This window comes from Colobus angolensis, unplaced genomic scaffold (assembly GCF_000951035.1).
Source record: "Colobus angolensis palliatus isolate OR3802 unplaced genomic scaffold, Cang.pa_1.0 Scaffold233, whole genome shotgun sequence".
In the NCBI taxonomy this organism is placed as follows: Eukaryota; Metazoa; Chordata; class Mammalia; order Primates; family Cercopithecidae; genus Colobus; species Colobus angolensis.
Window position 1 is genome coordinate 289,890 of NW_012115522.1, and position 14,796 is coordinate 304,685.

The window sequence follows — 14,796 nt, forward strand, 5'->3', positions numbered from 1 at the left end:
TTAAAATGTAACAAAAAATGCTATGTCATCTTTATTTCAAAGATGACTCACAATTAAGGGATGATTTGTTGCCTGCACGCCCTAAATTTTATTTCAGAAATATTCTTTCCCTTGCTTAATGGATAAGTGATGCTGTTCCTCTACTCATTCAAGGGACATTGAGTGGCTACTTTTTGCCAGGCTCTGTGCTAGGGACTAGGGATACAATAACTTAGGAAAGACAAATATTTTACTGCCATTAGCTTTAAGTGTGCCATGTCCAAAGTTATTTGATTCAAAGCAGCTTTTGGAGCCTAATTACAGTATCATTTTGTTCATTCAACAGATAAGTATTTGATTATCTGCCATATGCCAGACAGTGTGTTGGTATATATGGAAGTGTATTTGAAGCTATCTAGTATAAAATGCTATGCATTATTTTTCCCTTAACAATTTATCCTTTAAATATGATTATCTACATACTGTCATAGTGCTCAAAATATATTTCATTGATGCAGATTTAGAGAAATACAATGATACTATTTTAAACAATAATTCTGTCTTCCTCATTCCAAATCTGCCTTGATGTCCTAGGGTGAAAATAACTATTCTGTTTCATCTCATGTGCCGTTGTGTTCAAGTGGTAATGACTACCTGAGTCCTAGATTGGAGATGATTGTGAAGCTCCATTCAAGCCCATGGTAAAAGACTGTGATGATTTCTGTATGTTGATGGGCAGTTAGATGAGGAAAGGAAGGAGTAGTTATATACATGTCACATGTTAGCCCTTCCTACCCCAGGCTTTTGTATTCATCCTCACTTTAATTTTATTTCACTCTCATTGCATATGCAATATATTCACAAATTCTTTTTCTCCTCATGTGTTTGGATTGACAGAAATCCATCAGTGTTCTCAGCTATGATGACTATCTCACCAATGTCTTAGCCAACCAAATGAGATATTACTAACACCTCTGTGTTAGTAAATCCACAGTTGTAATAATTTTCACTATAGAGATACTGCAGTGAAGACAATTAATACATAGATTCAGTTAATCATGAGTACAAAAAATTTGTCCTGAAAGTTTTCCATAACTGGTCATTAATTATGAAATATTTTCTAATTCAATTAAATATAAAAAGAATGTGCAATTTTAAATTATAATAATTTACATATAGGTTAAAATCATTTTCTAAGTTCTTTCATCTATTATACCTCATTTTACCCTGATGAAACTGATTTAGATTAGTTCAACGTGACTATCCCCACTTAACAGCTGAAGAAAACCAAAGCCCAGCAGGTGAAATGATTTGATGTAATCACTTAGCTGCCTAATGAAAATACCAGGGTTTTAACAAGCCCATTGCTCATTGAAGCCTTTTATATTAATAATAACATAGAAATTTAAAGAGGTAAACCTGAAATCAAAATTTGGCAAAATTAAGCATATATGTTTATAGCTCATTTAAAGAGTTTTTTTGAAATGCAATCTCGGTATTTTTTTGCTTTCATCACATCTTTAGACTCAATTCTGCACTCAGTACACTGTTGGTTTTGGCCCTGGCAGAAGGCCTAGCAACTCATTACATTGGTGCTCATGTCTGTGCACCAGCTGCTTGCCGTTTTCAGCCTTTGCCTCAAACTCTGAGCCTTTGTCCTCTGTGCTTAAGACTCCCTGCCTAGGCTTCCCACTGTAGCTAACCTTCCAGAACTTGACCTTTCCTCACCTGTTAACCCAAATCTTGTCATGGCACCTACATTGAAGAATAGCCCTCCAAAAGTGATATCATTTAGAGGATTTAAGAGGTAAAACTACTTCATTTGCATAATAAGTTTGGTTAATTAAACATCTCGTAAATCTTTTCCCTGCATTCTTTTTTTAATTTTTTATTTTTTCGAGACAGGGTCTTGCTTTGTCACCCAGGCTGGAGTGCAGTGGCAAGATTTCGGCTCACTGCAAGCTCCGCCTCCTGGGTTTACACCATTCTCCTGCCTCAGCCTCCCGAGTAGCTGGGACTACAGGCGCCCGCCACCACGCCCGGCTAATATTTTCTATTTTTTAGTAGAGACAGGGTTTCACCGTGTTAGCCAGGGTGGTCTCGATCTCCTGACCTCATGATCCGCCCGCCTCGGCCTCCCAATAATAAAACCATATTTTGTATTGAAATCTACATAATATCTATAACTATATATAAACCTTAATGCTATCATTCTAGTGGATTACATCCTATTGCAGTATTAAATTAATTCATACGTAGACATTTGGCAGTTCTGCAAATTCATTGACTTCTCTTAACAGCTACTACCTTTGAATGATTAGCACTCCAGAACACTGAATTAGTTCCTAATTGTGAAAATGATTAACTAACTGCTGACATAACAGAGATAGTCACAAACTCAAATGGATCATTATAGGTAATGTAACTTTTTAAAAAATTCTCTATTCATTTGTATTATGGCTACAAGATAAATTTTAGATTAAAAAAATTAAGTGTTAGAATTATACTTTGAGTAGGCTTCAGGCAGAATAAATTTATGGTAGACTTCAGCTCAACATTAGGGCAAACTTTAAGGATTGCGTGACTTCTCTGCTCCTGAAATTATTTAAGGTAGAGACTAGGCACGCACTGAATGTGGGATGCATAAAGGGAATTAAAAAATCAGAAAACGTGAATTGTTATGGCTCAAAGATTCTTCTCCACTCCAAGGGATTCAGAATTTATTGGAAATAATCATTGGAACTTTTGCCTTCAGGCCTTCTGTTAATTTACTGGTTTGGATAAAGAAGTGTGATTTCAAATTTTCTAATATTATTGTGAAAACATATAAAGAAAAAAGTCCTTCTTCCCATCCTTTGCTATTGCAGAACAGTGTAAGAACTAGGTTTTAAATTTTCATGAACTTTATTAATTAAATGACTAGTTAAATAGTATTTATGAAATTTATTCTGCAAGATTAAGTCTACCTTTTATAATTTTCAAAGAAACTTTTCACTTTGTCTTTTTTCAAAAAAGATTGTATGAAGGAATAAATTTAGTATTTGTAGTGCTATTTCAAAAGTACCTGCTATAGATTTATTTAGAAAGACATAAGAGGCAGTAGGGTAAATTGGAAAACCAAATTATTGGATATTATCAAATTTTTTCTTTATAAAAATTCAGATTAAATTTTATTTAAAAGTCGAAACATCTGTAATATCTTTCTGTATTTTTTCTTGCACTGCTCAATTCAGGTGGAAAGAAGCAACATCATTTGCTAATTTCATCTTAAATTTTTTGTTTTAAACAACAAGTTTCCAAGCAAGTTCATTATTGCTACAAGTGCAGTCATATCTAAATTCAGGACCTTGTGAATTTTCTTGTTACTTCTTCTAATCATCTGTACTTTCTTGTGATACTGTAACGTTTCCAGATTTCAAGTGGGCAAATAGTAGCTTTTATGGAGAGATCTGAGTGGTTTAGATGTTATCACACAAACATCTATAAACTATATTGCACATTTCTAAATATTTGGCTAAGCAAATTTTATTCCTCCACATAAATATTACATACATGTTATATTTAATAGATATGGATATATAGTGTCTCTTATAGAGAATATGTGTAATATATGTTAAACATATATATTGCACATGCATATATATACAATTTTTTACATGTATGTAAAAAATTTTAAAAGAGATCCCAATCCTATTCACCTTTTTCTTGTCCCTCGAGAAGTAGTGGCAAATTGGTTTCATCTCGCTTGTATCCACAATTGATTGGCTGCCCTAAAGTGCTGTGTTTGTATCTACACAATTGATTGGCTGCCCTAAAGTGCTGTGTTTGTATCTACAGGGAGAGGGAAAAAACCGCATTCATGCCGAGTATTTGCTATTTGTCATTCCTGCTTTAGAGACATAAAAGTTCTCATTGTAGCTCTAAAAATTTCTAGCTTAGCCAGATAGCTGGCAGTTGCAGCACAAACTACCATGTGACTCACCTGGAATGTGTCTCTTCTAATATGTGAAAGAGATTGTTTGAAATCTTTCCTTTTTTCTTTTTCTCTTTTGATCATCTCTCCTTTAAAAGAGCAGAGCATCTCCACTAAGCCTCTCAGAAACTAGAAGAATGATGGCCATGATGATGTCATCAAAGACACTCTTAAGTATTAAACTCTACATCTGCTTCTAATGAGTTCTGACCCCCATTAAAATGACAGCAGTTGCATCCTTTAAAATTTAATCCAGTGATTCTCAAATATTAGTGTGCAAGTGTATTAAATAAAAATATAGGTTTGGTCCCCATCCTCGGATATTCTGATTTGATTGGTTCAAGAGAGGGGTTCAGAAATTGGCATTTTCTGTTGTCTTACTCATTCTGATACAAGTGGTCTGGAAGTCCCTCTTTGTCATTGACTTAGACTGTGGACTTGCATTCTTTTTTGTTTGTTTCTTGTTAGACTTGCATTCTTTCTTCCATATCATTTTTCCAACAGAAATTGCTTAAATTTTAAATACTCTCAGTCATAACACCATGGGATGATGATTTTTTGGTTACAATATTAATAAGTAGTATCTGGGGCTCACTTTATTTTATGTATTTATTTATCTGCCTATTTATTTATTTATTTTTGAGACAAGAGTCTCATTCTGTTGCTCAGGCTGGGGTGCAGTGGTGCGATCTCAGCTCACTGCAACCTCCACCTCCCAGATTTAAGTGATTCTCATGCCTCGGCCTCCTGAGTGGCTGGGACTATAGGCATGTGCCACTATGCCTGGCTAATTTTTGTATTTTTGATAGAGACAGGGTTTCACCATGTTGGCCAGGCTGGTCTCAAACTCCTAGCCTCAGGTGACCTGCCCGCCTTGGCCTCCCAAGTGCTGGAATTACAGGTGTGAGCCACCGCGCCCAGCTTTGGTTTGCTTGTTTGTTTTTGTTGTTGTTTGTTTGTTTGTTTGTTTTTTGAGATGGAGTCTCGCTCTGTCCCCCTGGCTGGAGTGCAGTGACGCGATCTCACTGCAAGCTCCGCCTCCCGGGATCACGCCATTCTCCTGCCTCAACCTCCTGAGTTGCTGGGACCACAGGTGCATGCCACCATGCCTGGCTAATTTTTTAGTTTTTTGTAGTGACAGCATCTCTTTATGTTGCCCCAGCTGGTGTTAAAGTCCTGAGCTCAAGCATTTCTCCCACCTCAGCCTCCCAAAGTGTTGGGATTACAGGCGTCAGGCACTGCACCCGGCCAGGGCTCACTTTAAACGCAGAGAAGCTAAATGCATAAATCCAGGTGTTTAAGATTTTGTATACTATCGTATTGGCCAGCTTTCTGGACAGTGATTCCTGGAAATGCCAGTTTCTCACCTGCTTCCTAAACTTACGTTCTGTCTGTCTGGTCTTAGTTGACATCAGTCCACTGGTTTCATACTCCCTGGATTTCACAACCAAACATTCAGACTCTTCAGAGCCAGGCGACTGGTCTTTCAGTCTCAAAAGTTGACCCTTTAAGTCTCAAATGACATTTCTCAGCCTCTTTTTTAAAATATATATATACAGTATAAACCTATCATTTATCAGGAGTAGAATAAAATTGCCTTAGTCAATCTAGTCAGTCTTTGAATGCCTCACTTCTGGTGGTTGCGTGTTTTTTTGTTTGTTTGTTTTCAGTTGTGGTAAAAAAAAAAAATGCATAGCATACAATTTACCATCTTAACCATTTCTAAGGGTTCAGTAATGTTGTGTTCAATAGCGTTAAGTATATTCACCTTGTCATGCAACCAATCTCCAGAACTTTTTTGTCCTCCAAAACTGAAAAGCTATATCCATTAAACAACTCCCCATCTTCCTTTCCCCCAGCCTGGCAACTACCATTACAATTTCTTCTCAACCTTTTCTTTAAGCAAGATATTTTCTTAACCCTTCTCCCATCCATAATGGGTTTACAGTTATTGCTATTTAGCTCTCCAAGTATAAACCTTATCTCCTGTATTGTTAGAATTCTTACACGCAAAAAGATTTACAATTACAAAGCAATTGTGCTTGTATTAAGATAAGATATGCTTTTAATCTTTGAGCAAAGGTATATTATCCTGGAAGCTTTTCCACTGATTTACAGTGAGAGGTAAGCCTTTATTCCTCTTGAGACCTATGAAACTCACTTTATGCTTCCTGGCTGGTTTGTTATTTTATTTGTTTGTTGAAGGTTTAAGGCTAGAGTTACCAGGGCAATTAGGCTTAAATCCTAGAATTTCCTTGGCTTTTTCCTGTGTACATTCTAAGACTGTTTTACCATAGCACATTATAATGTAAGTAGTAGATTGGAAGTTTTTCTGGAATTTGACAAATTAATGTTTACTAAATGATTTCATAATCTTTGCTTGTTCAGTATGAAACTGTTTACCTTTAAACAACCTTATTAGAAACACAATTTGGGAGGAAAAAGGTAAAAAATAAAAATGTATTTTTCTGCAAATGAACTGTTTCAAATGTTATTTTCAAAATCTTTGGCAGTAAGAAAATACTCAACCTGAGAAATACAGTTTTTAAACTCTTATTCTGTAAAAGTTTTTCTTTTGAAACATTTCTCTTCCTCTGTTATTAAAATTTTTTAAAGAAATGAATAAAAGCTTAAAGTCTTGTAAGCAATATACATCTAAATAACCAAAAATGCTGTAATTATGAGTATGCTGCTTATGATCTTCCCATAGAGAAAAAAAATCTCTCTTTTCTTAGCCTAAATTATTTTAGAGCTAGCACAAAAACTGATTGATCATGACTCTTGGATAATGATAACTAAGTCTTGGTTTCATGAATTTAACAATTTATATCAATGCTACCTTATGAGGTTTTCACACAGATGCTATTTGTATTGAACCATTTTAAATAATTCCATAATCTGGAATAATTCAGATTTTTTTTTTTTTTTTTTTTTGAGACGGAGTCTCACTCTGTCGCCCAGGCTGGAGTGCAGTGGCTAGATCTCAGCTCACTGCAAGCTCCGCCTTTCGGGTTCATGCCATTCTCCTGCCTCAGCCTCCCTAGTAGCTGGGACTATAGGCGCCCGCCACCTCGCCCAGCTAGTTTTTTTGTATTTTTTAGTAGAGACGGGGTTTCACCGGGTTAGCCAGGATGGTCTCGATCTCCTGACCTTGTGATCCGCCCGTCTCGGCCTCCCAAAGTGCTGGGACGGATTTTTTTTAATGATCTGCTGCAACATATTGGTATTACTGAATCTCATTTTTTCTTTGATTTCCATTATAAAATTAGAAATATTTTCTGGGGGAAAAAAATACTCCTTGAGTTGAAAAGATTTAGTGAAGGTGTTGTGTTGCAGCTGATTCAGTAATGTTCCAGGCAATTACCCTTTTTGTTTTCAGTGTTCCCCTCACTATTTAAGATCTTTCCTCACTGATCACCATATCACCCTGAAATCACAGTTTATTTAATGCCATGCATTCGTCAGAGCACGTGATGCCAGAACTTAACCTCCCCTCAATTTGCAGCTTCTAACCTAAGCTGGACACCAATATTTTGCCAGTAGGAACCTTTTTTTTGAGACAGTTTCGCTCTTGTTGCCCAGGCTGGAGTGCAGTGGCACGATCTCGGTTCACTGCAACCTCCACCTCCTGGGTTCAAGTGATTCTCCTGCTTCAGCCTCCTGAATAACTGGGATTACAGGGGCCCACCACCATGCCTGGCTAATTTTGTATTTTTAGTAGAGATGGGGTTTCACCATGTTGGCCAGGCTAGTCTCAAACTCCTGACCTCAGATAATCCGCCTGCCTCAGTCTCCCAAAGTGCTGGGATTACAGGAGTGAGCCACGGCACCTGGCCAGGAACCTTTATATAGTACAATGAATTCCAGCCTGAAAACTCCCCAAGTTCTGAGCCTTTATTTAATAAATATTTACCTAATATAGCAATTATTATATTAAACTGACTTAGAATGAAGAATGCCTGTAAGATTTATAATGACTAAAGTTAGTTTGCATTATTGTTCTTCAAGCGTTATTCAACTGTACTCCTCTTTAAGCAAGTTTTTGAGTCACTAGGTAACTGTGATTTGGTTTGTTGATCACCATTTATTGTTTGACTCATTTTTTCAAAGACCCAAGTATTATATTTAATGACATACCAAGCTGTAATTCAAGCAGTGCCCTCTTTTAAGGTGATTTGCATCTGACTTGAGGCATATTAAATAATATCTACATTTTATTTGATGCAAATGTTTTAAATTTTATATGAAAAAATCAATCTTAGGTAAACACAGAACTTGATTCTTAAATTAGATTCTTCATAACTCAATTCTAAATGATTAGTAAATTTGTCACAAAATAACTATAAAGTGAATGTGAATGATAAATTACTCAGTATATCTATGCTATAATAAACTCCAAAAAATTAGTTGTGTAGTATTTGGACTACTATTTCAATCATTCAGAAAATTGTGTTAAAAAATCCTTGCAGTCTTGCTGCTGACCTCATGGTGTGCAGTAGTGTGGTATAGAGGTGATGCACTGTCTTTCAGAAGCCTTGGATCTATGCCTTCTAGGTGGGCCTGGGGCAAGTCATTTAACCTCTGTGGACCTCAGCTTGCTTATCCATAAATTGAGGAAATTGGATCAGAGTGACGATCTCTAAGAACCCCTTCAATTTCTGTATCCCTGAAGTCAGTGAAGCTTCTCTTAAAGTTAGTTTCTACTTTCTTCTTTGGCCTTTTCTCATTTTCCTCCCACTCTCCTTGGTTTCATCTCTCATCTGACATTTATTGACCATCCTTTCTTTCTTGGCATAGTTCATATTTAGTTATGGCCACTTTACAGTGTTGCAGTATGCTGCTTCTCTGCCTAATTTGCCCGGTTCCCTTTTCTACCCTGCCATTTAATTTTACATATAAATTATCTTGGAACTAACACAAAAACTAGTTGATCGTGATATATTGTATATATAATCAGTAAGACTTATCTTTTGGCCCTGTACACAAAAGTTTTAAATAGGCAATTCTTCCACTTCCAAGAGATTTTTTTAGACACAACCTAAAACTTGATAGAGTATATTTTAAACTTAAGTTTCCCCTATGAAAAATCCTATCTCCTTAACTTGAATTTAAGTTTAAACGCAGAGACTGTTTCTTCCTCTTTTGTATTCGCCTCTCAACCTTGCGCTGGGCTGATGACTTAAATCATCTCTTTTCACTTAATCACCAGTATTCCTGTTCCTGTTTTGTCTTTGAAATCTCGTTGCTTCAGGATCACTGTACTTAACAGACAAATCTAAATGGCAACAATTGTTAATGAAAGTGATAGTGTTAAAATGTAACAAAAAATGCTATGTCATCTTTATTTCAAAGATGACTCACAATTAAGGGATGATTTGTTGCCTGCACGCCCTAAATTTTATTTCAGAAATATTCTTTCCCTTGCTTAATGGATAAGTGATGCTGTTCCTCTACTCATTCAAGGGACATTGAGTGGCTACTTTTTGCCAGGCTCTGTGCTAGGGACTAGGGATACAATAACTTAGGAAAGACAAATATTTTACTGCCATTAGCTTTAAGTGTGCCATGTCCAAAGTTATTTGATTCAAAGCAGCTTTTGGAGCCTAATTACAGTATCATTTTGTTCATTCAACAGATAAGTATTTGATTATCTGCCATATGCCAGACAGTGTGTTGGTATATATGGAAGTGTATTTGAAGCTATCTAGTATAAAATGCTATGCATTATTTTTCCCTTAACAATTTATCCTTTAAATATGATTATCTACATACTGTCATAGTGCTCAAAATATATTTCATTGATGCAGATTTAGAGAAATACAATGATACTATTTTAAACAATAATTCTGTCTTCCTCATTCCAAATCTGCCTTGATGTCCTAGGGTGAAAATAACTATTCTGTTTCATCTCATGTGCCGTTGTGTTCAAGTGGTAATGACTACCTGAGTCCTAGATTGGAGATGATTGTGAAGCTCCATTCAAGCCCATGGTAAAAGACTGTGATGATTTCTGTATGTTGATGGGCAGTTAGATGAGGAAAGGAAGGAGTAGTTATATACATGTCACATGTTAGCCCTTCCTACCCCAGGCTTTTGTATTCATCCTCACTTTAATTTTATTTCACTCTCATTGCATATGCAATATATTCACAAATTCTTTTTCTCCTCATGTGTTTGGATTGACAGAAATCCATCAGTGTTCTCAGCTATGATGACTATCTCACCAATGTCTTAGCCAACCAAATGAGATATTACTAACACCTCTGTGTTAGTAAATCCACAGTTGTAATAATTTTCACTATAGAGATACTGCAGTGAAGACAATTAATACATAGATTCAGTTAATCATGAGTACAAAAAATTTGTCCTGAAAGTTTTCCATAACTGGTCATTAATTATGAAATATTTTCTAATTCAATTAAATATAAAAAGAATGTGCAATTTTAAATTATAATAATTTACATATAGGTTAAAATCATTTTCTAAGTTCTTTCATCTATTATACCTCATTTTACCCTGATGAAACTGATTTAGATTAGTTCAACGTGACTATCCCCACTTAACAGCTGAAGAAAACCAAAGCCCAGCAGGTGAAATGATTTGATGTAATCACTTAGCTGCCTAATGAAAATACCAGGGTTTTAACAAGCCCATTGCTCATTGAAGCCTTTTATATTAATAATAACATAGAAATTTAAAGAGGTAAACCTGAAATCAAAATTTGGCAAAATTAAGCATATATGTTTATAGCTCATTTAAAGAGTTTTTTTGAAATGCAATCTCGGTATTTTTTTGCTTTCATCACATCTTTAGACTCAATTCTGCACTCAGTACACTGTTGGTTTTGGCCCTGGCAGAAGGCCTAGCAACTCATTACATTGGTGCTCATGTCTGTGCACCAGCTGCTTGCCGTTTTCAGCCTTTGCCTCAAACTCTGAGCCTTTGTCCTCTGTGCTTAAGACTCCCTGCCTAGGCTTCCCACTGTAGCTAACCTTCCAGAACTTGACCTTTCCTCACCTGTTAACCCAAATCTTGTCATGGCACCTACATTGAAGAATAGCCCTCCAAAAGTGATATCATTTAGAGGATTTAAGAGGTAAAACTACTTCATTTGCATAATAAGTTTGGTTAATTAAACATCTCGTAAATCTTTTCCCTGCATTCTTTTTTTAATTTTTTATTTTTTCGAGACAGGGTCTTGCTTTGTCACCCAGGCTGGAGTGCAGTGGTGTGGTGTTGTCTCACTGCAGCCTTGACTTCCGGGGCTTAAGTGATCTTCCCGCCTCGGCCTCCCAAGTAGCTGGGACTACAGGCGTGCACCACCACGCCCAGCTATTTTTTCTATTTTTTGTGGACACGGGGTCTCACTATGTTGCTTAGGCTGGTTTACCCTCTACATGCTTATGAACAAGAGATAAATGACCACATGATAAGTTAGAAGCAGACTTTTTCAGAAACCTGTTTGAAAGGAATGATCCAGGTTTTATGAAACCTACTCAAGAACCCACTGTTCTTCGTCTTCATCAGTACTATGATTACAGTTGTTGATAGTGAAAGCCCTAGAGCACTGCAGTGTTCTCATTTGCGCATGCAAAAGTTAATCATGTTTATTAAGCTGTATTTATTAAAGCAGAAAATCAAAATAATACATATTAGAAATATTTCCGTTTCAAGAGGATTAAAAGCATACTGTTAACTAGGAATTGCTGTTAAGTAAATGACTTCGCTCCCTGACATTCCCAGTTAACCGTGGTTTTGTAGCAGTACTGAGGAGCTAGCAGGCTAAATTCTGAATTCTTACATGCAGATTGAATTATTCTGGTGTTTTTTTGTGTGTTTTTTCATTTTTTTAGAGACAAGGTCTCTGTCACCCAGGCTAGAGTGCAGTGGTGCAATCTCGGCTCACTGCAACCTCCACCTCCGGGGTTCAAGTGCTTCTCCCACCCCAGCCCCCAGAGTAGCTGGGGCTACAGGTGCATGCCACCACACCCAGCCAATTTTTGTATTTTTTGACAGAGATGGGGTTTCACCATGTTGGCCAGACTAGTGTTGAACTCCTGACCTCAAGTGATCCACCCATCTTGACCTCCCAAAGTGCTGGGATTACAAGCGTGAGCCACTGCGCCTGACTGAATTATTCTGTTTCTGTATTGATGGCCATAGAAGTTTCAGATTGCCTTAATCTGCACAGATTATCATATAGTTATAAATATAAAAGTCAGATAAATACGGCTAAGATTATCAAGGAGGAGCCTGATAGGAGTTCCACACTTGCCTTTTGCCAGGAGAAGAAAACAACAATGATTTTAATCGACTTCCTCTACCCCTTTAAGCAATAGCAGTAATTTTAGCTGTATTTTTAGGTATTGGATCCCTGAAAGTTATCAGGCAATCTCAGTGGCCCACTATAAACTGTAAACAGAACAGACCTTGGTGTCAGCCAGTCCTGGGTTCAAGCCCAAATTCTGTCCTTTATTGTATAATTTGGAGCAGTTTATATAACTGTATAGAGTTGTGAGAATTTATTCATTCATCATTCATTGTATATTTATCAATCACCTACTATGTGCTGGGCAATCTTCAAAGTTCAGAGGATTATATTGATAACAAAATGTAAGGTTCCCTGCCCTCACAGAACCTAGAGTCAACCAGAATTCTCTTTAAAAAGTTAAATGCTACCGGGCGCAGTGGCTCACACCTGTAATCCCAGTGCTTTGGAAGGCCGAGGCGGGTAGATCACCTGAGGTCAGGCATTCGAGACCAGCCTCGCCAACATGGTGAAACCCCATCTTTACTAAAAATACAAAAATTAACCAGGCGTGGTGGCACGCAGCTATAATCCCAGCTACTCGGGAGGCTGAGGCAGGAGAATCGCTTGAACCCAGGAGGCGGAGGTTGCAGTGGCAGCGAGCCGAGATCCTGCCACTGTGCTCCAGGCTGGGCAACAAAGCCAGATTTCATCTCAAAAAAAAAGAAAGTTAAATGCCTTCAGGTACGTAAAGCTGTTAACAAAATGTCACGTAATCAAAGCATTTAGCAAATATTAATTAACGTCATTCTTAATTATTTCCAACCCACAGAATGGATCGTTCCCTGGAAAGTATAACAAAATTACGCAAAATTCAAAGGGAGCCTCCTTTTACCATCAGAACCTTTAGGTGTAGCAGCTGCAAGGGAATTGGGCTGCTTATAATATCACGAAACTCTTTTTAGTCAAATATAAAAGTACACAATTGTGCAGGCAAAAATTTCTTGCACAGGAAACAAAAAGCACTAATTATAAAAGAAAAAGACAATACACTAGACTCCATCAAAATTAAAATTTCCTACTCATCCAAAGACACCATTAAGAAAATGCGTAAACTGTCCACAGACTGGAAAATAATTGAAGCATAGTTTTATTCCTAGAGGAAATCAGAGCAGCTTTGTTTTTTCCTCTTTTTAAAAAACATGATCATTACGCTGTCTGCATGATTGGGGGACCAACTGCTCCAGCGCTAAAAGGATTACATTCACCTGTTTCCTAGTACCTACAGTTTTTCTCATCTAGATCTACCATCGACTTTGATCGTTTTTTGCCTGAAGATGTGTTTGGGGGTAATATAACACTCTCATTTTACAAGAGATAGGACAAATATTTGTATGACTTTGACATCAGTTACCTAGTCGTTTCAGAACCTGAACTAGACGTTGTTAAGTGGTCCTTCCACTGTTCAGTGTCTGTTTCTCTGATCACACTCATTTGGCTTCAAAATCAGTGAGATTATATAGGCGTCATTCCTAATATTTGTTTTTATCCTTCAACTAGAAGAGTTTTCTCACCTCTTTATTTTCAAGTTGAAAGCATTATTATAAGAGTATGTTCATGGGTCATTTGACTCTGAAAAAAAAAGCTTTTTGAAGGTTGATGCACACTTTAATCTTCAATTTCAGGATAGTAAAGAACCATTATAATTTAAGCCCCAGTGACTATCATAAAACAGCTTTTACCCGACCACCATCTTAATACTGAGATTTTCCTCTTTCATATTTGAACATATTTTTTCTATCATCTAGCTCTTAGAACTCTATTTTCCTTTGATACTAATGATTCCTCTCACTCTCAGAAATGTTGACATGAAATACCACATGACTGTCCTTTTTGTTGATCCCAAAACTTTTTATTGTTCACTCTAGAGAAGCAGATAATGTCCTTTAGTGTCACTAACTGAGTTTTTAAAAGGAAGATTTGATAGCTAAGAATCTGTAGTATCAATTTATCATTTTTACAATTGGGTCAAGATATATTTATGCAATTTTTATGTTAATAATAGCATAATAGCAGTAGCAATATAATGTGTGGCTTGGGAGTTTCAGAGCTTTTTTAAAAAAACTAAGTATGTGCCTATGCTTTTCCTTTTTAACTATATTGAATGTGTAATGTTGAGTTAGAAGACACTGTGAGGTAAGAAATGGCAATTCAAGGGGAATGAGAACATTCGTTTATTTATTCAACAAATATGTATTAAGTTACTCCCATAGGCCCAGCATTGTACTAGGGAAATTGCTCACTATTTTTATTTTTCCCCTCTAACCTAAGGTGGAGATGATAATGAATAGTAAAATTACATGTTTTAGATGTGTTTGTATGTTATAGGTGGATTTGGGATAGCAAATGCCTTTGGTGGGTTTCACTTGGAATTACAAAACGAAGTAAATTAGAGAAATAATTGTCTGACTTCTGATAATAGGGTTTTTTTGTTTTTTTGTTTTGTTTTGTTTTTTGTTTTTTTGAGATGGAGCTATTCTCCTGTCTCAGCCTCCCGAGTAGACAGGACTACAGGCGCCCACCACCACACCCGGCT

General features: G+C 36.6%; 1 protein-coding gene across 1 annotated transcript in view; it reads left to right on the plus strand.

Annotated features, from left to right (window-relative positions):
• PURG (purine-rich element binding protein G) overlaps positions 1–14,796 on the plus strand; it is a 39,976-nt gene that overhangs the window by 15,292 nt on the left and 9,888 nt on the right. The gene's annotated exons all lie outside the window — the stretch shown is intronic.